This window comes from Protopterus annectens, chromosome 12.part0 (genome assembly GCF_019279795.1).
Source record: "Protopterus annectens isolate FY-2018-M chromosome 12.part0, PAN1.0, whole genome shotgun sequence".
Lineage (NCBI taxonomy): Eukaryota > Metazoa > Chordata > Ceratodontiformes > Protopteridae > Protopterus > Protopterus annectens.
Genome location: NC_056746.1, coordinates 63,590,264 through 63,611,819, shown reverse-complemented (window position 1 = coordinate 63,611,819; position 21,556 = coordinate 63,590,264).

The window sequence follows — 21,556 nt, the reverse complement described above, 5'->3', positions numbered from 1 at the left end:
GATATTCTTACAGTAGAAAGTCGATTATCCAAACTAATTGGGACCTAGGGTAGTTCAGATAATCAAACTGTTCAGATAATCAAACATATAATTAAACCAGATAAAAAAACTTGTAAAAATGCTTTTGATTAACATTAAACAAGAAAAATAAAACAAATATACTGTAAGTACAAAACGGTGTAGTATATTATTTTAGTACATGCTCAAAAAACACTCACAAGTGAATACATATAACGTCTACATATTCAGACTTTATGATTTTTCCTACATAAAACCTTTGGAACGCTGTGTTTAGGTAATTGATGTTTGGATAATCGACACTCAACTGTAATATGAGAAGTATTGCATGTTAAGCCATAACAGAGAGAGTTAATTTTGTTAAAGCTCTTATGCCTAAAGATTTTTTTTTTCTTATAGATCAGGCATCCAGGCAAACAATCATGTGGGAATCTACATTACACAGGAGTAATGTACGTATGGATCAAGCATCCAGCTAAACAGCCATTTGAGATTCCATAATTGCAGGTTTCTTAATTCCAGGAATATAATAAGTAAGCCTGAATAATTTTTATCAAATCGCCTGCAATAGTGAAAACATTTAATACTATTGAACAACTTAATGTCTTGTGAGTATTTTAAATCACACATTGTATTTTATTTATAATCCTAGTATGAATTATGCATTTTATAATACATGAGTTTTACTTAAGCTTTAGGTGATACAAAAGGTGAAAATAAGCCCTCGCCCAGGCACACATTGTGACAAGTGAGCAAAATATTTGAAAGCACTGTAGAATCAATGAATACTTGGCAATATACCTTAAAATCTGAATGGAAGTACAGTTTTAACATTCACACCTTTTGCAGTGAGCAGTGAAAATTCAGGATTCCTGCAAAGATGTCTTTTGTTCCCAACAAGGCATATTAGTGTTGATGCTATTTATTTATTTCCTCTCACCATTCACACACCTGTGGTAGTCACACCCCTGTTGTAGTCCCTGTACTAAAACTACATGCATTAATGTAAACCATACAGCATTAAAGAAAAAAGCTAAAGGAAGAGTTTCATAGGATGTCTAAGAAAATGACTGAGGATGGCCAACTGTCATTTCCTCCAAAAGTAAAAAAGGATTGTGACTTGACATATGACTTTAAACTTGTGTTTACTGTAGTGTGGAGAGATGACAAAAAAGATGGGAAGACTAAGCTTTCCCAGCTGAGGGAGGTAGGTTCAGGAATGAAACCAGGAAAATTAACATTACTGCACTGAAGTGTGATCACAGAACTAATTTTACCAATGACTGTGAAATGTTAACCAAATTAAAAGGCTGAGGGAGCATCAGGCATTGACAGCAAATGGAAAGGATTCAGGAATGAAGGCAGAAATTTCTAGGAGCTTTGGCAATATTCAGGCAGACAAGAGAGGATGAAGGACCTCTTTATCACAGTTTATTCATGTAACTAAAATGTAACCCCTGCAACTATGATGACTAGTCTATATTCTATAATAACATGCATACTATAATTTTGCTTTCCTAATATTATTATGATGGAATAATCAGAGACAGACAAATTATATATGCTTTTGTAAAATAAATTGTTATTATGCAAGTTTATTGCTGTATTCTTTTTTAACAAACTAAAGGTATAAAAGAAAATCCATAAATGCCAACCCTCATTGGGTATAAAAGAAAATCCATAAATGCAGACCCTCAATGGGTATAAAAGAAAATCCATAAATGCCAACCCTCATTGGGTATAAAAGAAAATCCATAAATGTAGACCCTCATTGCTCTGATGTGTAAGCTGATAGTAAGTGTTCAGCTTATCTAACATTGATATGGAGTTTCAAACACTACCCTTTACTTGCTAGTCATCTATAGGATTGCTATGCATTTGTTTTTTAATGATTAGAAGAATACCTTCAGCCAAAGAAAATGTTTCTAACAGAGATGGATGATTTCAGAAATTAAACACGGGCAGGTTTCTTACAAATTTTAAGCAGAAAAATGTAAAGCTGCTGAAATAGTAAAGATAGATTTGGGTGATATATGATCATGGTGGTTTAGTCATCCAGAAGGTCAGGTTTGGCTCAACAAGAATTATTCTATGGTTTGTACAGCATTAGAATGAAATGTTAAAACCCAATGACCCTACTTATAAAGACTAGATTTACTCCATGAGTAATATTTGTAGCTGCTCTAACTAAAGGATACATTTTTTAAAGGTATATGTTACTCTATCTGTAACTGTAAAGCATAATTCCAGTGCATTGTATGCGACAGTTATCCTGCTTAAGATAGCCAGAGGCACTCCACTATCCTTAGAGCTAGTGTCCCTTAGAATGGATTACATGACAACTCTCCTTTCATCATTCACCTGGATCCCTAGAATGGAAGGGGGGCCATGCTGGGTGCTATGAGATACCATTTTCACTCTTCAGTTTAAAGAGTCTTTCGCAGGTGCTGCAGAGACATGAGAAGTGTGCACACATGTACAGTAGAAAGAAATGCCATGTTAAGTCACACTGAGTCTTCTGAACAAGATTTTCAAACTTAACCATGAATAATGCAAGGACAAAAATGCTTCTGTATATTATATTAACTTCTGGTTATAATTGCTGTATGTTAAGGAGTTTTATAAATTCACTTTTCAGGTTTAGTGAATATTAATGAATATTTCAAGAATGAGTTTTCCGAAAGGCAAACAGAAGCTGTGGTGTGTGCTGACTGTTTGCTGGTTGACAGGATGTGCTGAAATGGTGAGGGACGGCTGTACTGACAAGGTGTATTTTTGCAGTATTGCTTATTTATTTTACAACTGCCTGCATAATCTGGTTCCATGTTTCAAGACTTGTTCTAATAGGTATTGACATTTCAAATGGTTACCTAAATAAACACCTGTTAATGGGAAGATTTACTATATGCTGAGTTGAGACGCCCCCCCTTGGTCTGTTTGGATTTTTCAAATAAGGTACTCAAATCAAAGCCCTAGGATTGTTCTATTTATTTCCTTATATTTTCTGTTTACACCACTCTGCACAATTGGACCCTCCCTCTGTGGTCTCAGAATGCCTTTAAAGAGCAGAACTGTAACTGTTATAACATCAGAGCAAGAATGCTCATTCATCAACTCACTTAACTGGCTTGAATAAACTTTTTAAAAACTTTATAAAACTTCTCAAATGTATCTTAGTCCTCCTGCTGGGAGAGGATTGGAATCACAATCCCCTAGATTTAATAAAATATGTGTAGGCATAGTGTAGAGCCTACATATACATGGTTCCCCCTCAGCAGCATGCCATGCATATTAATCATGTTGCATTGCTGAGAGGAAGCCATGGAACACAGTTATTGAATCAGTGTAGGGAGTTCACTGTCCAAGTGTATTGTAGCAATGTAATGTAATGTAACTTTTTTTATTTATTTAAAAAGCATGTTTGCGTGGTGTGGTGCAGAGTGCAGCAGTGCTAAGTGGTTCCAGGATACCTGCCAGACATCTAAAAATAGAAACCAGATGTATTTAATTATGTATTTAAAGGTAAAGTTTAAGTGTAGCTGAGCAGGTTTGTGCAGTGTGGCACAGTGCTCAGCACTGCTTAAAGGTAGCTCAGAGGTATATGTAAATGTATAGCAAAATTCCACATATCCAAGTATCTAAATGGGTAGAGTTACGGTGTGCAGACTTTGAATATATGGAAGGGCAAGTAAGCATTTATTTTCGAATTGCAAATTATTTTTAAATCCTGGCCTGCACCACTCAGCTAAGCTCTGCTAAGACTTGCTAAGACATGCCAAGCACTGCATCAACAAAATAACGGCTGATAATGTTTATGCACTACTTGGCAATGCTTGGCTGGTTTGCACACCACTAACCATATGGGTCTTTGGCTTTTTGCACTGCTCAGCTCAGCTGTGCTGGTTTGTGCACTGCTAAGCAATGCGCTGCATTTTTAAATATTGTCCAATGGCATGTAAGTGTGGGAAAACATGCTATATTAAGCAGCCTAATAGGCAGGAATACAGCATAATCTGTTGGAGTTCTTTCTCTGAAGGGTACACTATGGCAGGCATTGGTGAGGGTTTGTGCTTTTGGTCAGAGCATTTGGGCATCCTGGCGTCAAGGATCATGGTGGGACTTCTTATAAAAATACATGAAGGCTGGCTTCTGCAGGGAGGTTACCAGGGCTCAGAGTGCAAGGCGGAGGCCTGGGAATGACTGGCAAGGGACCTTACCAGTGCAACTGGTATCCTCCGCACAGGGAGCAGTATCATCATCACTATGATGCCCTGAAGAGATGTAAGGAGATCACTTGGCCACCTGGGTCCAAGAATTTCAGGCAGGGGATGTCCCACATGTATGTAAGTACTTTACCTGTGTATCACTAATATCTAATTTGAATGTCTGCTAAACTGGTATGCATAATGGTGTTCTTCTCTCCCAACAGTATGGTTTTTGAGATTCACACATGAGATAAATTTTGAGTCCACCACTTATTTGGACGTTAGGTTAACTTACGATAGGGTAAGTGGTTTAATCAAATCCAATATATACAGAAAACCAACTTTTTCGAATTCCTATCTTCATTACAACAGTTGGCACCCTAGCCATCAGAAAAAGGCCATTGTGAAGGGCCAAATGGTTAGGGCTGCCAGGATGGTTAGTGACGATGGGGAGTTCGTTGATGAGTTGAATTTTATGATTTCACTATTTCTGAATAGAGGGTATCCTGAAAAATTATGTTTGGATTTGTTTCAGGAAATAACACATAAAAGGGAAATAGGTGTGTTCCAAGCTATTCTAAAATTTGATAACAATTCCAATAATCCCCTAGGTAATGTTTTGGTAAGGTCAACATTTCTAGCAAAGTCATCCTTATTGTTTATTTCAACATACAATGGAGATTCTGATGAGATTAGGAAAATAGTCAACAGGAATTGGGGTGTTTTGAAGTTGGATAACGATTTGGCCCCACAATGTAATAGTAAATTGAGCTATGTATAGGAAAGATTCATCATTTAAAGACATTTTTGAAATGAATGTATGGGGAAGGGGCCTTAAATGTAATAGACCAACAGGCAATTTTAAATGTGGAAGGTGTTCCACGTGTCCCTATATATTTCCTACTGGTAATAGCCTTATGATAAATCATTGTTTTATTTCTATTTTGGGTCATTTTGATTGTTACACCAAAAATGTGGTTTATCTTGCTTTATGTCAAGAATGTAATGCCTTTTATGTAGGCAAAACAAGTAGGCATTTTAGGGAAAGGATAAGGGAACACTTGTTGGATGTTAGACATCTTAAAACCACCAATGCTCTTGCTAGGCATTTGGTTGACCATTCTGATCATAGTTTTAAATTCTGTATATTGAAACAGATAAAGGTGGATCAACAAGGTAGGATTACGGACACACATTTGGACATTTGTGAATTAAAATGGCAACTTAGATTAAACGCACACAATTATCCTGGATTAAATGAGTAAAGTACTGTCAAGCCTATACTCAAGTTAAGGAACATTACAGGTATCAAATAATAATATTTCCATAGATTTAAATTTTATGTGAAGTTAAGCACTTTCAATAACATTTATGTTTTAATATTTAAGATATTTATATACACTTCCATATATACACACAATTTTAATAAACACAATTTTGATAAAAAGAATTTTTTATGTATAACATATTAATACATATATATATTTTTTTATTTTAAATTATCAAATTACTCAATTCATAGATGGAATTTTTATTTTAATAATGTAATTCATTTTTTATTTTTATTGTATAATGTTAATAATTATATACAATGTAAGGTAGTTTAATGTTTGATAGTACAGTTTAACTTTAAGTGTTTCATTGAAATTTAATTGAATTGTTAATTAATTTATTGATTGATTGCATTGTCTATTTAAGTGGTTTGTAACAGCATCATGGCATTCTGAAGAAGTCTGAGCATTCGGATGAAACCTAGGTCAATTTTATGGTGTATGGTACATTGTGAATAAACTTCTGTCGGCTGGACCTCATCTTCCTTGTTTTTTGGTATTATTGGTCGTGTACGCACTACTTTTGGTTATTGTTTGTCTTCATGGAGAGTGAGGGTTACCCGGCTGACATTGGTTGTTTATTGCAGCGGATCAATGAACAATTACAAGAGCATTTGGCTCTAATTAAAACATTAATGGATCGTGAACCTACAACAAATGTTACTCCGTTTTTGGGGAGTTTGGGGCTGCCACTTACCCAAGCTACTCCTAGACCATCGATTGTAGTTGGACTTGATTCCAGCAACACAGCTGGTACACTTAAAGGGCAACCACTTAATACGCGCTCTAATGCTGTGGACAATCAGCCCAATGCCTTCAATAGTGAGCACTGGAAAGCTAATTTTTTTACCTTTGATGGTGACTGCAATGTTGGGAACTTGATGAAAAACAAACAAGGTAAATCTATGAATGAATCATTAAAATTGCTTGAAACCAGATTATTTAAGCTCAAAAGAACACAACTCGAAAATAGTTACCTGAACAAAAATATAGAGCTTGGTATGGTGCCGAAAGGTTTACGTGTATGGAGATACCCGAATGGGTGTGATGGTAATGATAATATGATTAAAGAGCTGCATGAACTGTTTAACAAAACTGGTTTGAACATATTGGAGATTATGATTAAATACAATAAAGTTAAAATTGAAGCGTTGCTAGATGAACTTGAGTCTATCAATGAGAACATCAGCAAGGATCTTTTATTTGGCCAATATTACACAAATTATATTAATATTGTGAAGGATGTGGAACACAGTTGTGATATTATCTACAATAAGAAACTAAAGAAAATACAAAGGGATACTAAGATATATGAAATTGGGAGCGTATATTCGAAATCCAAGACATTACCTAGTCGGCATGGTAACACCAATAAGGATGCACGTTTACACAACAATGCTGGAACGGATGATGTCATTTCGCCCATGGAGCACGAAAGCTATAATAATTTTAACTATGGTAACAGGAGCCCTTTAGAGGAGGGTGTGAGGCGTTCGGAGAGGATCCGGAACAGAGACCATCTATACGAGGGAGACGAAAATGCCCAGATGGGGGCACGCCCAAAGGGATTTCATGGCACCAGCAGTGGTCAGAGAGGTGGGTGGAGACCGCAAAAATAGGCAGCGGTTCTTCACGGGACTATTTAGTAAGTGATGATTTAACTTTTTCAACCGTTAATTGTTCAAAATTAACTGAGAGCGCAGAATATACTTTAGACCGGATCAAAACTGGAACAGATACTTTATCTGACATATTATTGTGTAGCACATCATCGCATTTTAGTTGTAAAGACTTGACGCACATTGACAATTTTTTTGTCTCCAATTCTTCTTTTATTAACAATGAAATGAGTAAACCTGAGGTGGTATTTGAGCAATTTGACAATAGTACTGGGGAAGATTGCGTTTGCGATGGTGAGGACCATTTTAACCTGGATGTTTCTGTCAACACTGAACACAACTGTGAAGAAAATGTTTATGTTTCAACCTATACAAATGAAGTGTTGAATGACAATGCATTGCTTAATTTAAGTATTTATAATATTGTAGAGGAAGAAGTTGGTATGGCACCAAATACTTATATCGGTGCTTCTATGACGATGCATTCACCACCTTGTTGTTTTATAGATGGGGATGATATTGTAAATGGAACCGGTAGTGGGGTGTTAAGTAAAACATTAGGACGCAACTTTAACAAACAGGAAACTAATGGCGTGCCAATTGCTGTTTTTGACATACATACTGATGAGGAAGCGAATGTGGATGGTACGCAACACACCAGTGGTAGCAATAGTTTTGGTTACGGTGTCTTAAATTATGATATGGAAGGTTCTTTTAACCATGTGGTTTTGAGCAGCCCCACTGTAACAGTTAACAGTATGGGGGATTTTAAATTATACAATTATTCTAGTGTTGTTTTAGGTGCTGAATACATTAATTTCTTTTCCAAGGGATTTAATTTTGTTCCTTGTAGGAGGGGAAACCTTGTTGATTCACTTATTGATTTGAAATTATTCACGAGAAAAGTGAATCTCAAGGTTTTATTTGAGCACACTGATAACTGTAATGATATGGGTAACAATCAGAAGTTGGTTAAACCTAGCGTTTTCAATCCGCCTTTGAATTGTATGGTGGCCATGTTTGAAAAATTGTGTGAATTTGATATAAGGCAGTATTTTAAAAGGCAAAAGCAAAAAACATACAGTAATATGACAGAGGATGAGTATTTATTAATGGAAAATTTGAGTCAAATGGGGAATATTCATATTATGAAGCCCGATAAGGGTAATGGTGTGGTGATCGTAGATAAATGTGATTATATTAGTCTTATGATGTCAATGCTTTTGGAGGATACTTACATTGAAGTAAGTTTAAATGACATTAATATAGCATATAGAAATATTGATCTCTGTTTGGAGGATATGTTATATCAGGGGGAGGTATCTGAAATTGAGTACAATCATATGGTAAATGCTTATCCTGTGGTTAGTGGTATTTTTGGTATACCTAAAATACACAAAGGATTGAATAATGTGCAGTTCAGACCTATTGTTGATGGTAAAAGAAGCAAAGCATGTTTCATAAGTCAATTCTTGGATCACCACTTAAAAATGGGTATAAGTAGTTTTCCCCATATTACTAAGGACTCCTGGAATTTTATGGAAAGATTGAAGGCATTTGAGTTTAAAGATGATTATTGTTTCCTAACCATAGATGTATGCAATTTATATACTATCATACCGCACAAGACAGGTTTAATGTGGTTGGAGGAACAATTGTTGGAAACTGGTTTGTACGAGCAGGATAGAATTAATGTTCCTGTCAAATTAACGGAAGTTGTTTTGAAAAATAATTATTTATTTTTTGAAGGACACTATTTTAAACAACAAACTGGGGTGGCAATGGGGGCTGCTTGCGCCCCTATTTATGCCAATTACATTATGGCATATTGGGAGGAACATTATATCTTCACCAGTGAGTTTTATAAGTACATCAAAATGTATTCACACTTTTTGGATGATATTTTTATCATATGGGAAGGTGATGTGAATATATTAGAAGCCTTTATCAAACACATTAATAGCACAGTATGGTTTTTGAGATTCACACATGAGATAAATTTTGAGACCACCACTTATTTGGACGTTAGGTTAACTTACGATAGGGTAAGTGGTTTAATCAAATCCAATATATACAGAAAACCAACTTTTTCAAATTCCTATCTTCATTACAACAGTTGGCACCCCAGCCATTAGAAAAAGCCATTGTGAAGGGCCAAATGGTTAGGGCTGCCAGGATGGTTAGTGACGATGGGGAGTTCGTTGATGAGTTGAATTTTATGATTTCACTATTTCTGAATAGAGGGTATCCTGAAACATTATGTTTGGATTTGTTTCAGGAAATAACACATAAAAGGGAAATAGGTGTGTTCCAAGCTATTCTAAAATTTGATAACAATTCCAATAATCCCCTAGATAATGTTTTGGTAAGGTCAACATTTCTAGCAAAGTCATCCTTATTGTTTATTTCAACATACAATGGAGATTCTGATGAGATTAGGAAAATAGTCAACAGGAATTGGGGTGTTTTGAAGTTGGATAAGGATTTGGCCCCACAATGTAATAGTAAATTGAGCTATGTATATAAGAAAGATTCATCATTTAAAGACATTTTTGAAATGAATGTATGGGGAAGGGGCCTTACATGTAATAGACCAACAGGCAATTTTAAATGTGGAAGGTGTTCCACGTGTCCCTATATATTTCCTACTGGTAATAGCCTCGTGATAAATCATTGTTTTATTTCTATTTTGGGTCATTTTGATTGTTACACCAAAAATGTGGTTTATCTTGCTTTATGTCAAGAATGTAATGCCTTTTATGTAGGCAAAACAAGTAGGCATTTTAGGGAAAGGATAAGGGAACACTTGTTGGATGTTAGACATCTTAAAACCACCAATGCTCTTGCTAGGCATTTGGTTGACCATTCCGATCATAGTTTTAAATTCTGTATATTGAAACAGATAAAGGTGGATCAACAAGGTAGGATTACGGACACACATTTGGACATTTGTGAATTAAAATGGCAACTTAGATTAAACGCACACAATTATCCTGGATTAAATGAGTACAGTACTGACAAGCCTATACTCAAGTTAAGGAACATTACAGGTATCAAATAATAATATTTCCATAGATTTAAATTTTATGTGAAGTTAAGCACTTTCAATAACATTTATGTTTTAATATTTAAGATATTTATATACACTTCCATATATACACACAATTTTAATAAACACAATTTTGATAAAAATAATTTTTTATGTATAACATATTAATACATATATATATTTTGTTATTTTAAATTATCAAATTACTCAATTCATAGATGGAATTTTTATTTTAATAATGTAATTCATTTTTTATTTTTATTGTATAATGTTAATAATTATATACAATGTAAGGTAGTTTAATGTTTGATAGTACAGTTTAACTTTAAGTGTTTCATTGAAATTTAATTGAATTGTTAATTAATTTATTGATTGATTGCATTGTCTATTTAACTGGTTTGTAACAGCATTATGGCATTCTGAAGAAGTCTGAGCATTCGGACAAAACCTAGGTCAATTTTATGGTGTATGGTACGTTGTGAATAAACTTCTGTCGGCTGGACCTCATCTTCCTTGGTTTTTGGTATAAAAGAAAATCCATAAATGCAGACCCACATTGGGTATAAAAGAAAATCCATAAATGCAGACCCTCATTGCTCTGATGTGTAAGCTGATAGTAAGCGTTCAGCTTATCTAACATTGATATGGAGTTTCAAACACTACCCTTTACTTGTTAGTCATCTATAGGATTGCTATTCATTTGTTTTTTAATGATTAGAAGAATACCTTCAGCCAAAGAAAATGTTTCTAACAGAGATGGATGATTTCAGAAATTAAACACGGGCAGGTTTCTTATAAATTTTAAGCAGAAAAATGTAAAGCTGCTGAAATAGTAAAGATAGATTTGGGTGATATATGATCATGGTGGTTTAGTCATCCAGAAGGTCAAGTTTGGCTCAACAAGAATTATTCTATGGTTTGTACAGCATTAGAATGAAGTGTTAAAACCCAGTGGCCCTACTTATAAAGACTAGATTTACTCCATGAGTAATATTTGTAGCTGCTTTAACTAAAGGATACATTTTTAAAGGTATATGTTACTCTATCTGTAACTGTAAAGCATAATTCCAATGCATTGTATGGGACACTGTTATCCTGCTTAAGATAGCCAGATGCACTCCACTATCCTTAGAGCTAGTGTCCCTTAGAATGGATTACATGACAACTCTCCTTTCGTCATTCAACTAGATCACTAGAATGGAAGGGGGGCCATGCTGGGGTGCTATGAGATACCATTTTCACTCTTCAGTTTAAAGAGTTTTTCGCAGGTACTGCAGAGACATGAGAAGTGTGCACACATGTGCAGTAGAAAGAAATGCCATGTTAAGTCACACTCTGAGTCTTCTGAACAAGATTTTCAAACTTAACCATGAATAATGCAAGGACAAAAATGCTTCTGTATATTATATTAACTTCTGGTTATAATTGCTGTATGTTAAGGAGTTTTATGAATTCACTTTTCAGGTTTAGTGAATATTAATGAATATTTCAAGAATGAGTTTTCCGAAAGGCAAACAGGAGCTGTAGTGTGTGCTGACTGTTTGCTGGTTGACAGGATGTGCTGAAATGGTGAGGGACGGCTGTACTGACAAGGTGTATTTTTGCAGTATTGCTTATTTATTTTACAACTGCCTGCATAATCTGGTTCCATGTTTCAAGACTTGTTCTAATAGGTATTGACATTTCAAATGGTTACCTAAATAAACACCTGTTAATGGGAAGATTTACTATATGCTGAGTTGAGACGCCCCCCTTGGTCTGTTTGGATTTTTCAAATAAGGTACTCAAATCAAAGCCCTAGGATTGTTCTATTTATTTCCTTATATTTTCTGTTTACACCACTCTGCACAATTGGACCCTCCCTCTGTGGTCTCAGAATGCCTTTAAAGAGCAGAACTGTAACTGGTATAACATCAGAGCAAGAATGCTTGTTCATCAACTCACTTAACTGGCTTGAATAAACTTTTTAAAAACTTTATAAAACTTCTCAAATGTATCTTATTCCTCCTGCTGGGAGAGGATTGGAATCATAATCCCCTAGATTTAATAAAATATGTGTAGGCATAGTGTAGAGCCTTCATATACACGGTTCCCCCTCAGCAGCATGCCATGCATATTAATCATGTTGCATTGCTGAGAGGGAGCCATGGAACACAGTTATTGAATCAGTGTAGGGAGTTCACTGTCCAAGTGTATTGTAGCAATGTAATGTAATGTAACTTTTTTTATTTATTTAAAAAGCATGTTTGCATGGTGTGACACAGAGTGCAGCAGTGCTAAGTGGTTCTAGGATACCTGCCAGACATCTAAAAATAGAAACCAGATGTATTTAACTATGTATTTAAAGGTAAAGTTTAAGTGTAGCTGAGCAGGTTTGTGCAGTGTGGCATAGTGCTCAGCACTGCTTAAAGGTAGCTCAGAGGTATATGTAAATGTATAGCAAAATTCCACATATCCAAGTATCTAAATGGGTAGAGTTATGGTGTGCAGACTTTGAATATATGGAAGGGCAAATAAGCATTTATTTTTGAAATGCAAATTATTTTTAAATCCTGGCCTGCACCACTCAGCTAAGCTCTGCTAAGACTTGGTAAGACATGCTAAGCACTGCATCAACAAAATAATGGCTGATAATGGTTATGCACTACTTGGCAATGCTTGGCTGGTTTGCACACCACTAACCATATGGGTCTTCGGCTTTTTGCACTGCTTAGCTCAGCTGTGCTGGTTTGTGCACTGCTAAGCAATGCACTGCATTTTTAAATATTGTCCAATGGCATGTAAGGGTGGGAAAACATGCTATATTAAGCAGCCTAATAGGCAGGAATACAGCATAATCTGTTGGGGTTCTTTCTCTGAAGGGTACACTATGGCAGGCATTGGTGAGGGTTTGTGCTTTTGGGCAGAGCATTTGGGTATCCTGGAGTCAAGGATCATGGTGGGACTCCTTATAAAATACATGAAGGCGGGCTTCTGCAGGGACTTTACCAGGGCTCAGAGTGCAAGGTGGAGGCCTGGGACTGACTGGCAAGGGACCTTACAAGTGCAACTGGTATCCTCCGCACAGGTGAGCAGTATCATCATCACTACGATGCCCTGAAGAGATGTTAGGAGATCACTTGGCCACCTGGGTCCAAGAATTTCAGGCAGGGGATGCCCCACATGTATGTAAGTACTTTACCTGTGTACCACTAATATCTAATTTGAATGTCTGCTAAACTGGTATGCATAATGGTGTTTTTCTCTCCCAACAGCTGCAGAGGAGAGGGCTTGCAACATTGAGGTGCATGCCAAGCACTTGGCCAGGTTGCACCGTGAGTGTGGTGAGTACAGATATAGTTTGCAATAAGTGCATACTGCTAAATGTAGCACCATAAGGAGGGAAGAGTAAAGAATTAACTGTAATAAAGTATATGCAATTAAGTTTGTAGTGCAATAACTGTGGACTTACAGCTGTATTGCAACACCTGCATAATGACAACAGTTGTGCAATAAAATACTCAAAGCTATTCTAGGAACTGCATGAAGGTATCTCTAACAATTTCTGTTGTGCAATAAGTATGGCACTGGGGCTGTTTTGCAAGAAATCAATTATTACAATTGTTATGCAAAAAAAAAAAAAGACATAATATTAGTACCTGCATGAAGGTATATCTAATAAAGTCTGCTGTGCAGTAAGTGCAGATTCATAGCTGTTTTGTAAGACCTGAATTATGACATCTGTTCTGCAACTACACATGAACCTAGAGCAATAACACCAAGGTAAATGTTGTTCATCTGGATTGTCTAGTTTTCACCATTGCATGTCAGCTATATGCATTCAGGCTGAGAGGTACAGTGCTGCAGTCAGGTATAACAGTTTAATAGTTGTAAACTGCAAAAATAACTCATAATCAGATATTGTTTGTTGATTTCACAGATATTTCAACACATTAGCAATATAATGTGTACACCTGCATGTTATGCAGTAATGTATAGGTTACATATCATCTCTGTCATGCTTGAATTTCATGCATGTGTGTTCAACTGTCACTGCAGTCTGGTATAAAACTATACTACTATTACCAGGTCATATTGTGATGCCAGGTGAGTTCTAGGAAAATATCAGTCAGTCAGGAATTAGCAGTGATTCAGTAGCACCGTTTGCTAAATGCTTTGTATGGAGTGCATTTTGCCACACACAGACCATGGTTGGAATCCAGTGCTATGTAGCACTAAATATTATAGTATCATCAAGTAAAGTTAACAGATATTTTCTCCACAGGAACTATAGGTAAATTTGTGAGGTAGCCCACATTATGAGTAAATAATTGTGTGTTTAGATGTCACAGACTGTTACAATCATTAGCAGGAATGTGAAAATGCAGCACAAAATAAAGGAAATAAGTCTAATAATAATAAAATAAAATACATGAAATAAAATGTGTAATCATTAGTATGGCTGTATGACTGGAGTGTCTGTTAAAGGATGCTGTGGTCAGCTAATACATTTGATGCAGATGTCCTCTGCAGTCACTGTTATTGGGTTCTATCTCCATCCCTGCCAAGCAAGGCATGATAGTTTACTTTCTGTACTGTACACATACATGTCTCTCAAGTGTCATGCTGTCACATAATGCAATTACTAGTGCATAATCCCTGTCCACCTGATGTGCAAGTGCTCTGCGTAGATGTGTGTCTGCAGTTGTTACTGCTTGGCCCATATTGTCCCATGTAGATAGCTTGACAGGTACGTATGTGCTACAGCAGCTATAGGGCACATTTACACATAAAGGAAGGACAGACCTGTAGAGTAGATAACAGTACTGTTGTCAACTATATAGCCTATAATGGTATTAATGGACTGTATTTCTTTCTCTCCCCACCCCTTATCTTCACATATTTATTATTGTTATTTATTGGTTATGGTTTACTATTAACATATGTTCTTACATTACACTGTATTTGGGGCATGTGTTTTATTACCATATGTATTAAAATGGTTGCATATTAACATATCTTGTTGAATTGCCTATTCTGTTGGCCTTAAGGCTTACTGGCATGCTGTTAATATACTGACTGTTCTGTTATTTATTGTTGTGTTTCACATCATATGCACTGAAATATAATGGGGTTATTTCCAATGTTCTGCATGCTGTTATTGCTAACAATGATTTTGTCCATAACTAACCTATACTTATTGTTATACCTACATCACCAAAGCATGTCAGGGTAATCCAGGTGATCCGCCTACCCTATCTCAATTAGCACATCTGGGACCCAGGCTGGTGGTACCCCCTCCACTGGCCCTGCACCATCTTTGGGTAAAACTGCCTCAAGGGACATGGCATAGCCCCCCCCAGGAGTGGTGGCAGAGGGGTGATAGTCACCCAAGATCAACTACTGGCCATGGTGTGCAGGATTGTTCATAGAAGCTATGAATATCACCTACACCAGATTGAGGGCAGACTGGACAACCTGGCAGAGCCATCTGGCCCTGGTGCCCAGCCTCCAGAGCACCCACCTTCAGGGCAGTGAAAGAGCAGTGTCAACTGGCCATGGGTGGGAACCTCAGTCACATTGCTGCCATCTGGCACATGCATCTTGGATTCCACAATACTCTCCCCATACAAGGTGTTTACCCCCAAATGAGTCACACACCAGTCTTGTCTGCTATCTTGTCTGTGTTGTCTGTCTGCAGTTGCATCCTCTCCTACCCAACTCACCTCCCCACATGTACCTATATCCCTTCCCCAACAATGCACTTTCTCCTTATAAAAAAAAAGAAAGAAATGGTCACCTGTCCCACAAAAAATATTGTCCTATACATAGCTCTCCATCTTGCACACATGCCCAAAGGACGCAACTAATTTGGTCCAATTGGCTTGACAACACAGTTATGTTGTCCTCTCCACTCTCTCTCTGGGATTTGAGAGTCCAAATTCCTCTATAAAATCTGTAAAAATGCACAGCTGTTGCTGTGCAAGAAATGGAAAGATATGGTTCTTTCCTACACCCTTCCTGCACATCCTTACCTGCCTTTTAGTGTGTTTTATCCCTGCTTTCCCCCATTTTACCACTACCCTATCACCCCCTTTTTGTTTTCTTTTTAATTTTTTAGTGATGATTTGTGTGGAGGTATGCAAAGAGCCATGATCCAGCACATTGTGCTGTACTGTGCAAATCTGCTTAAATGAGCTTTAATGTGTCTTAATGATGTTATGTGTTTCTCACAGTGTTAGGCACATGTATAAAATAGTCAGCTCTGCCATGGTTTGGGCCTGGGCCCTTGTCAACTACAACCTACTGCACTAGCCTACTACACCACACAGGTCTTACTTAAAGCAGCTGTTTCAAGCAAAACATACTTATTGCCACTGACAGCCTGAAATTAAACCTGATGGGAAAAATGGGAGTGCACCTGGGACTGTGATGCAAACATACACCGGTAGACAGCCAAATAAATAATAATAGCAGTACATGAGGCCTGGATAGCAGGTAAATGTTCCCTTTTATCTGCAACATCTTTAAACACACCTGCTAAGGCATCAGTGACACAGTACATATGTTCAACAGGGACCCTGCTGTAGAACAACTGCATTTGAAAGGCATGCATATACTGATGGCTGCAAACAATATGTCACAGACTGTATGTCTACACATATATCTGACAAATACATCTGCTGTAGCACTGACTCAGTAGCTCAGTCTGTTAAATGCCTTGCATACAGTACATTTTGCCACACACAATCCTGGGCTTGAATCCAGTGTGTTGCCCTTCAATTACATTGTTGTGAAGGCAGCAAGTAATGACTGAGTCATGCAGTTTTAATCCCTATAGGTTACTGCTACTGAATAGTCTGCCACCCACTTTTGCAAGCCAAAGGCCTGCAAGTAGGGACACACTGCACATATATGTATAGCCTAACTATATGTCACCTACTGCTGTGCTATTGGCACTGTTGCATAACAGATGCACCTTAAGCACATGCCTTGATTGAACTGTAAAGGGTGCCCTCACCCTATCTCTGCTGTACTGATAGGGCTGCCACTGCTGGCACAGTTACACATACAGCTTGATGGCCTTCAAAGTGTTCAAACTCACCTCTATGTATTCTAGGCTGCAGCAGAAGCTGCACCCTAGAGCATACACAGCTGTATGTTATGGTAGCTTCTACAGACCGACCATACCTACCAACCCCCTATAACAGGTGATCTGAACACAACCATACATAAAGTGGGGGGCAAAGGCCCAGAGATAGGGGCATGTGTCACAGTTTGCCCTTACAAAAATAATAAGTTGATAGAATAGCAGCTACCACATTAGCATGCATATTCTGATGGATATAAAGTGTGGCACTCACATTTCTCTTGCCCCTTACTGATCTCAACACACAATGCTGGCCGGTGAACTGCCAGATGACTACCCTGTCAAGGGACACTGACCAAACATATGAGGCAAAACTGTGGACATACTTCATACATCTCAACAATGGTCAGTATTATTGCTTACCCTCTGTGATGCTGGAGTCTCCTCACCTCAGTAATGTCCATCTCAACAACTAAGAAAGGGACCAAGGTCTACATGAAGACCTCATATATTGCACTGTGGTGCCATGTCATTGATTAATGATAATGTAATGCAGCTGTTTTGGATGCAAGTAGGAATTCTAAGCCACAGATTGGTGCCGATGCAAGTACCTGTTAATGAGCATTACCTAAAAAAGACAAGCAACTGCTTATGGGGAACAGGTATGTATGTGGTTTTGCTCACACAGACTGCATATGTGCAAAGCATTTGCAGAGGAATGCTTAAACAAAATTAATACATCACTCTACCAGGTATGTACTACATTTCCCCAAAAAAAGGATGCAGATGGGAGAATGGAGGCATGGGGAATAGGGAATACAATAAGAGACTATAATTAGATCTATGATATTGACATGTCCGTGATACTCTGCTGTCCAACACCTACAGGCATGGCTCTCAACTGTCCATGCTTTGAATCACATCTCTGTTTGTCCCTGTCAATCCCTCCTACAATGGTCACCTGTTGTAGTAAAGATAGTGGATTACACATAATACATAGTGACACTAAGTGAGAGTGTATACTTCTGTAACATCAAACGATGTACTGTAATTCACCTCCTCTCAGTCTGTCAGTGTCACACATACATAAGTCTAACATTGTAAAAGTGTCGCTGAATGTCCCTGATGTACTGTGGCTATGTCCCTGTTTCATGGATTTTCATCTCTGTCTGGTTGAGAGCTATGCCTAACATATCTCTCAACCTCCTACAGCATGAAATCAGGACAAAGCCATAATTAATGGGTGGACAAAGGCCTAAACACAGCCAACCACAGCTCAACTCAAACTCAAATCAAACTCAGCTGTCTAATTTGGCACAGCCTAGGCCTCTGGCACCCTCGCTCCACACCCTATACATGTGATGATACCTATGCCACATCCCTGTCATCCATGCCATCGATGCAGTGACCTGCAAATTTGTCTGATGCACAGAGTTTCTATATTACTTTACATGTGTTTGTGTAGTATAGTAGTATTATATCATGGCAGTTGTAGGCCATGAGAGATACTGTATGCTGGCATGTGTCTTGACTACACATCAAACTTTGTGTATCTTTGTCACCTGTTGGTACACTGGTGGTAGTGTTACAGAATGACAGGTGTGTCATGGACCTGTATCTGTTTGTGTCCCAGGAGACTGAGCGGTTCAACTATGGACATATGGCAGCAATGTAGTGGTACAGGATGGCAAGGCAGCACAGCAGACATATGGCTTCAGCAAGGTATGCCAGTATGTGTGCATGGCTCCCTAGGTGCATATGTGTAGAGTAGTTTGTCAGGGACAATGGGGACAGTCAGTGTCATCATGCTATCATACCCTGTGACAAGGTCTGCTACCCTTGATATGTGTCACCTGGGCATGCTGCACGTAGAAATCTAGATGGTGGCAGACATCAATTATGCTTATGTAGATGAGGGCAATGTAGGGCCAGTGGCTACCCACAAGGTCATAAAATGCATAACCAATGCACAGAGATAGGCCACATGGCCATGTGTCCAGTGCTACAAGGGGATATGTTTATGCACACACAAGTTGGATGCTGCGAGATTATAATCCCTACCTATCTAGTGATACACACTATAACTTGCAGTATGTATCACATGTGCCACAAAGTTTCTCTGATATCAGAGTGTCAGCCAGCACTCTTAAGGTGGATGACATCAGCAGGCCTTGTAAAGGAGGCCAATGTTGAGGCCAGCAACTAGTCGCAGGGCCTTAAAATGCATAACCATTGCACAGAGATAAGCCAGATGGTAATGTCTGCAATGCTCCAAGGGTTTATATGTACATACTGTACACATGCACACACACACACACACACACACACACACACACACACACACACACACACACACACACACACACACACACACTGGCTGATGTGAGAATAGAACCCCTACCTATCTACTGTTACACACTACAGCTTGCAGTATTTATTGCATGCACCAAGGTGTTTATCTGTTATTAGAGTGCCAGCCAGCACTCTTAAGGTGGATGATATCAGCAGACCTTGTAAAGGAGGCCAATGTTGAGGCCAGCAGCTAGTCACAGTGTATAAAATGCATAACCATTGCACAGAGATAGCTCATATGGACCTGTCTGAAGTGTTGCATGGGAATATATTTACTCACACACAAGTTAGATGATATGAGATTAGAACCCCCACCTGTCTAGTAGTACACACTATACTTTCCAGTACCTATTGCATGCACCATTGCTGTTCGCTGTTATTAGATTCTCAGCCAGTGCTCTTCAGGTGGATGACATCAGCAGGTCTTGTGTAGGAGGGACTTTAGAGGCCAGCAGCCAATCACAGGGCCATAAAATGTATACAATTGCATGGAGATAGCTCACATGGGCATGTCCATTTTGCTGTGTGGGGATATATTGATACACACATAGAGAGTTGGATGATGTGAGATTAGTACTCCTAAATACCTAGTATTACACACATCTCCTAGTAGTTATTGCATGTGCCACAGGTTATGTCTGTTGTACATGTTGCTGCAGGCACAGTTCTTGTGGAGTACACAAAGTGGCCTTCTGTTAGACAGCATGTGTGGCCTGCAGAGTGATACTGCTTGGTACTGTTATTGTAGCTAGTGTCCTAGGGGTGGGATGCCTGGTAATATCCTGCTATGTGTGTACACTTACCTGTATGGCCATATGTGTCTGTTTGCAGTTTGATAAGCGGACATGTGGCCAGGGACACTATGGCCTTTCCACAGCATGCATTGCACCCATTGTACATTACACCATCTGCGTATCTGTGTCTGTCTACAGGTGACAGCCTGCAGGCAAAAGGGTCTGTGGGTGAGTGGATTATGTACTGTTGCACCCTTGGTCTGGTTCCATCAGACAAGTGTGGTGATGTGTAAGTGCAGATAACCCCAGCATTCTGGGGTATGTGGGGACATTTGTACATACCCACCCATCATATCTATCTAAATGTGTTTAACAGGTCTGTCTCCTTAAATGTTTTTGTTGTGTGTATGCTGTGTAAATGAGTTATGTAGATATATGTTGGGAGTCTATGTATCATTGTACTTTATATAGCTATATGTACCTCTTGGTATCATGTATATATGTGCCACATACTGATAGAGACAATAATCAAGCTTGAGGGGGATAGGGAGAGACAAATATGTATATGTAGCTCTATGTATGCACAGACATATTTCCACATAGCAGGTCTTTGGGCAGTAGAGGCCACAGAGGGCTCAAGTTAGCTAAGGATAGGGAGAGACAGATATTTATATGTAGCTCTATGTATGTACAGACCTATTTCCACATAGCAGGTCTTTGGGCGGTATAGGTCACAGACTTGCGCAAAAGTTAGCTAAGTGTAGGAGCATGCCCAGTGTGATTGTCAGTACTGACAAGGTGACTCCAGGTTAAAGCTACCTGCACTCCAGTCCGGGATTATATGTGTTGCAGGCCATTGGCTGCTGCACCTATTACCACAGTACTGCAGTTTCCTGATACTGTCCAAGGCATTCCCCAGCTGCTTGCTGACCTTAATATGTGACTCATACCTCACAACTGTACAGAGCTTCACAGACTGTCCAGAAGTGTGCCTCATATTTTTGGTCTGTTTCACATAACATTGTGGTTTTCTGGCAAATTAGTGGCAGATCAGTGAAGACTGAAGTCAAGAATTAATGACAGATATTTGAATTTCAGACTCCATACACATCAAGAGGTTCATGCTAATGCAAGACTTGTTATTCTATCGACATTCTATGTTTGTAGGAGCAACTATTT